The sequence below is a fragment of the Dasypus novemcinctus genome, chromosome 17, assembly GCF_030445035.2.
Source record: "Dasypus novemcinctus isolate mDasNov1 chromosome 17, mDasNov1.1.hap2, whole genome shotgun sequence".
NCBI lineage: Eukaryota > Metazoa > Chordata > Mammalia > Cingulata > Dasypodidae > Dasypus > Dasypus novemcinctus.
In genome coordinates this window covers 9,002,812-9,008,811 of record NC_080689.1, presented here as the reverse complement: position 1 = coordinate 9,008,811, position 6,000 = coordinate 9,002,812, and the positions used below count along the sequence as shown (strand labels likewise).

The 6,000-nt window shown below is 41.4% G+C and overlaps 1 long non-coding RNA gene across 1 annotated transcript in view; it reads right to left on the bottom strand.

The window, feature by feature from the left end:
- Positions 1-1,268: 1,268 nt before the first annotated feature.
- The window catches only part of LOC131273931 (uncharacterized), a 42,896-nt gene continuing 38,164 nt past the window's right edge, over positions 1,269-6,000 (bottom strand). Inside the window, exon 4 of the long non-coding RNA XR_009181097.2 lies at positions 1,269-1,950. This is a non-coding gene — a long non-coding RNA (uncharacterized lncRNA). The remainder of the gene's footprint in view (positions 1,951-6,000) is intronic.

The following is a 6,000-nucleotide window of genomic DNA, read 5'->3' as shown; positions in this document are numbered from 1 at the left end:
GAAGCAGACAAAGAAAATGCAGCAAATAGACACAGAGAACAGACAACTGGTGGGGGGGGGAGGGGAGAGAAATAAATAAATAAATCGTTTAAAAAATAAATAAATAAATAAATTGCATCTGACTATGCAAATCTATGTGACATATTTGTTTAACCAAACAAACAAAAACACTTTATCTCTTTCTTCCCTGGCTCAAAATGTTTTATGTTGTTCCATAATCTTCAGGTTTCAAAAGAAATCTCTTGATTTCTAATTGGGCAGGATGAAATAAAAAATGTCCACACCAATTTATTACTGAAAAGACTCCATTACTCTCTAAACCTAGTACCAAATTTTAAGTTGCAAAAGGTAAAGAGCATTGATGAGTTATGAGGTAAGGACTATCAGGAAAAAAGGTGGGGGAAATGTGTAAGTGAAAAGAAGGGAGAAGATCATGAGTCCCAAGGATGAAAATTCTGGCATAAGAAACCACAGAAACCTGGAATCCCCTCAGCTGCTGGTCGGCTAGGAGCAATCCACATTATTTCTCTTGGTTTTGCCTCAATTTATTTATTTATTTATTTATTTATTGTATTTTTTTGAAGATACATAGACCCCGAAAAATGTTACATTAAAAAATATAAAAGGTTCCCACATACCTCACCCCCCACCCCACCCCCACTTCTCCACATCAACCACCTCTTTCATCAGTGTGGCACATTCATTGCATTTGGTGAATACATTTTGGAGCACTGCTGCACTGCATGGATTATAGTTTTACATTGTAGTTTACACTCTCCTCCAGTCCATTCAGTGGGTTATGGTAGGATATGAGGTTTTTTTTTCTTTTTTTTTAAATTAAAGTTAATAGATCACAAGGAATGTTACAGTAAAAAACATAAAAAAAAACATGAGGTTCCCATATAACCCACTCCTCACCCCCACCACATCATTTTTGTAAATTGTATTTTTTTTTGAAGATATACACATCACAAAAAAATGTTACACTAAAAATATAAGAGGTTCCTGTATACTCCCCACCCCCCACCCCACTCCTCCCACACCAACAACCTCCCTCATCATTGTGGCACACTCATAGGACTCGGTGAACACATTTTGGGGCACCGCTGCACTACACAGATAATAGTTTACCCTGTAGTTTGCACTCTCCCCCAGTACCTTCAGTGGGTTATGGCAGGATATATAAAGTCCCCTGCAATATCATTAAGGACAACTCCAAGTCCCAAAAATGCCCCCACATTGCATCTCTTCTACCCTCTCCCTGCCCTCAGCAATACTGTGGCCACTTTCTCCACCTCAATGCTAAAATTTCTTCTATTACTCATCACAATAGTTTTATAGAAGAATATCATTAAGTCCACTCTAGTCTATATTTTATTCCTCCATTCTGTGGACCCTCAGATAGCAATGTCCCCTCCACCTCTAGATTCCACATGGATGATGGATGCAATTCCTCTGCTTGCAGTTGTAGGCACTCTTGATTCCCTGGTGTGGTGGTTGACCATCGTCACCTCCCTGTTAGCTGACCTGGGTAAGACCAACCAACAAGACAGTAGGAGTCACCACTCTGCTGAGGCTCAGGGCCCAGCTGGCACATGGGCAGTCCAGAGATTCAAGTCTCCTGAGTATGGACCATCCCCAGGGCCAACCACAGGTTCAGTAAAAGTGACAGAAGAGGCATGTGTAGAAAAGTCACATCTGAGTCCAGCTCCATCACACTCAGGAGCACAAATTCCAAAGTAGGGCCCACTGACAAGGCACTGAACTCCAGAGCCATCTGCCATGACTATACACCCTGTGGCTCTCCATAGCCTTCAGGAGAACCAGTACCTAGGGATGTATCTACTTTGGCTTTTTCTGGGGTCCTGCTGAGGTTGCCTCAATTTCTCTGTCTTACGTAGGTGGCCCCAATCTTCCAATTTTCTTGGTCACTGCAACAATCAAATGAACCTTTAAATAAACAAAAATATATATTTAAAACCTTGAAGCTTATTATGCCATCATTACAAATGAGGTTCCTTAGATCATTAAAAGATGTTATTTAAAAAACAAACAAACAAACTCCATCAAGGGGATGCAGTTGATGGAAAACTCATAAGGATAAAAAGAAGTCTGCACAGAAAATTGCTCAGGATGGTGAACAAACCCACCATCATCTTGCAAACTATTCTCTAAATGAATTACCCGTAAGTGACTCGTTATGTATTCCAAAATAACAACCTCTTACCCTTATCGAAAATTCCCTTTGCCACTTTGTGTAAAATGTTAGCACTGAACTCTAAAATTTTTTAGCAAAACTTTCTTCCCAAGCTCTATCAGAGTGCGTTGTAATCTGTGACTCAATTGGATGTGGTCCAGGGGTGGGAGATAAGGGTGGATACCCCAATTCCTTAAAGGGGATGTGAGGAAGCAGTCACTGTACAGCCCTGAGGAAGGGTACAAAACGCTGCCGGATGTTGTATGTCACTGTTACCCAGGTTTGTTTGTTTTTAAAGATTTATTTTTATTTACTTATTCCCGCCCCCCCTTGTGGATTTTTTTGTTTATTTATTTATTTTTTGTGCTCGTTGTCTACGCTTTGTGTCCATTAGCTGTGCCCTCTCTGTGTCTGTCTTCTCTTGTTGTCTTCTCTTTAGGAAGCGCCAGAAACTGATCCCCAGAAGTTCGATGTGGGAGAGAGGCACTCAATCACTTGAGCCATGTCATTTCCCTGGTTTGCTGCATCTCACATTGTCCCTCTTCTATGTCTCCTTTGTTGTATCAACTTGTTGCACCAGCTCTCCTTGCAGGTCAGGTCTCTGTATGGGCCAGCTCGCCACATGGGCCAGCTCGGTGCACAGGTCAGCTTGCTGCATGGGCCAGCTCATTTTCACCAGGAGGTCCTGGGAATCAAACCTAGGACCTCTCATATGGCAGACAGGAGCCCAATCACTTAAGCCACATCTGCTTCCCCCAGGTTTGCTTTTTAAAAAGAGCTGAGATGGTCCACTGGTCTGTTCTCGGAGATTCTGATAGGGTAGATCAGGAGAAGAGCCCAGGTATTTGGGTGTTTAACTAACACCTCAGGTAACTCTTGCTATCAGGCACGTTGAGAAACCCCACTGTGAGCCTTAGAGAGCCACCAAAGAGTTTTAAGCTACAGATTGGCAGTGTCTAATTTATGCTAAAACCAGTTTACAAACTCCATCTTGTGGAGTGCTAAAATCTTTGAGTAAGAAATTGGCTTCAGGGAAGATTTAGAAAATGCAAATGCCCAGGACAGAGCATCCTAGACCAATTAGAACCCAACCCCTGGGGGTGGGATCCCAGCACAGACTTCTTTAAAGCCCTCTAGATGCCATTGTGCAGCCAGATGGCAGAACTGGTAGATTACTGAGCATTACTCTCCCCGACTCCTTACCCGATCGGGAGGACCCCGTCTATCTGTCTCTGACAGATTTGGGGTTCTAGAATGAATAGTCAAAGCTCATTGGATCAGCTATAACTATCACTTGCCTTATTTTTTTCATGGAACTTATTACTAGCTAATATTTTAATGTCTTTCAGCAGTATTTAAAACACATACTCCCAAAACACACATACAAACACAAGGAAACCAAGTGTGCACACAGTCTGTCTACCCTCCCCTTTCAGAATGTATGTTTTATTAGATCCAGGACTTGTCCTATCGTTGTACTAGTAATGCGTCATAACCCCTTTAAAGGGAAAAGGCTTTGTAGTGGCCAACCATTATTAAATCTTTATATCATTGTTACAACCCCATTCCTGAAGGTCACAAGTTGGTGAGGCTGTGAGACCAAAGAACACACCTGACACTTCATCAGGCATGAGCTTTACTGGGACTCACGGACAGGAGGGCTCTCTGATAGCAGTCGGTCAAAGGAAGAATCAAGTTAGCATACCACAAAGAGATGAGAAAATGAGGGGTGATATATAAGGGGTTTTAGAAAAAGGACATTCCATAGGGTAGGAGAACAGAGTTTCTGCTAGGGTGGAGTATGGTGATGTTTTCACTACGCTTGTAGGAAGGATGTTTACCAAGGGCGTTTACTGCTTTGGGAAGATTATAGTTTACAATACCATCTACCCTCTGAGGAAGGTTGTTAACCTTTAACTTAGGTCTAGGTCATACAGTTGGCTACGTGCTGAAGACTTAGGATGTCCTGGGTCCCCACAATCATAAAGTCTATAAATAATAAAATGTTTAGGTGCATCTAAATTCTTTACACTTACAACCTTTTATAACTTATAAAATTCAAATCAGACACAAAGAAAGCCAAAGAACCAACTGAGTGCAACATAAATACTCAGGTTACCAAAGGATGTGACAGTAGGGACCCTCTGAGTTTATATGTAAGTATTTATAAGTAAATAGGCAGGAAGAAAAAACAATAGAAGTACTATAAAGGTCAACAGCAATTATATCAGAGTAGTGAGATTATGAATCTTTTTGTGTGGTTTTTTGTTTTTGTTTTTAAATAAATATTCATTACTTGAATAGTAAGAAATCCTCCCTTTTACTAAATACCCCCAAATACTCCATTCTTAAGTGAAGGGTTCCAAATGGTGTATATAACATGAAGCTGATTCTATAAGGAAAAAATGATACAAATGTATTTCAAAGCATTGAAAAAATATAAAAATGCCTGTAAGTATATATACTCCTAAATACAATAACTATTCCCAGGTGATTTACATTTTTTTCTTTGTGCTTTTATATGGGTGGTTGGCACCTATGAAGATGGCCCCCAGTGATTCCTGCCAGCCTGTTGGAAGGCCCTTGCATCTGCTCTGCTCAGGTATGTGGGAGGCTTACTGACTTGCTTCTAATGAATAGAACAAGGCAGATGTGATGGAATGCCACTTCTGAGATTAGGTTTAAAAATGCAGTTGCTTCCATCTCAGGCTCTCTCCCTCTCTTCCTCTGATGCCTTGCCCTAGGGAAGCCAGATGCCACACTGCGAGGCAACCAATGAGAGGCTCGTGTGCAGAGGGACCAGGCTCACCTGAGTGAGTTCAGCAACAAATTCACCCTCTCCTTCCGACCCCGCCAGAGGAGCCTCGACTGCAAGCTCAGAGAGACACTCAAGTTCTCAACCCACAGAAGCAGGGAGATAATAAATGTCTGTTGTTGGAAGCCTCTAAGTTTTGGGGTGATTTGTTATGCAACAATAGATAACTAATACAATGGATTTTTCTCATTTTAAAAACTAAGCATATTAATTTTATAATCAGAAAGAAAGTCCCAGCTGATTGGTTCCCTCCCCTCTTCCTTCCTTCTTTCCAGAATAATGTGGCTGAGCAGGATCACACAGTATGCTGGAAGCCTGATCCCAAAGGATCCCTGTCCTCCTGCTCGGATTGAACTCTCATTTGTCATTTCTCATAGTGAATTGTTCCTACAGTTTACACTTTTTAAATAAAAAGGGAAAGTAAAGAAATAGCCTTGTATTGCTGGAAACTCTGTCCTATGGACTACATAGTTCTAACAATAAGCCCAACCTGCCCCTTGAAGCTATCTTTTGAGTCCATAAACAGAGGAACCTTGCCTGATTGTTAAGATTCCTCATCACAAAGACAGAGCAGCAGTTTTGCAACAAGTAACACAATTAATGTATTAGGTTCACTCCAAGATACTAAACAAGTATACCTGCCTTGCTCTAGTCAGACACACAGAATTCGGAATCTTAAAGATGAAGAGAAAATGATGGAAAGTGAGAAAGGATTCAGGTCATTGGACATCTAACTGGAGGCCGGCAAGCATGCCCCATCTTGAGGGGCCCCACCGCACCACATCTTGCACAGAAGCTCCTGGATATACAGAGCTATCACTGATCCCAGATTCCATATGACATGTCTGAATCAGTAATGACATGGTAATTTTCACAGTTACAGAGTGGAAAATATTTATGGTGCAGCAGCTGAATGTGTCTTTATTTCACATTCTAAGAACCATACCACAGGGTGGAAGCAAACACATTTAGAATAAGATGTGGACGA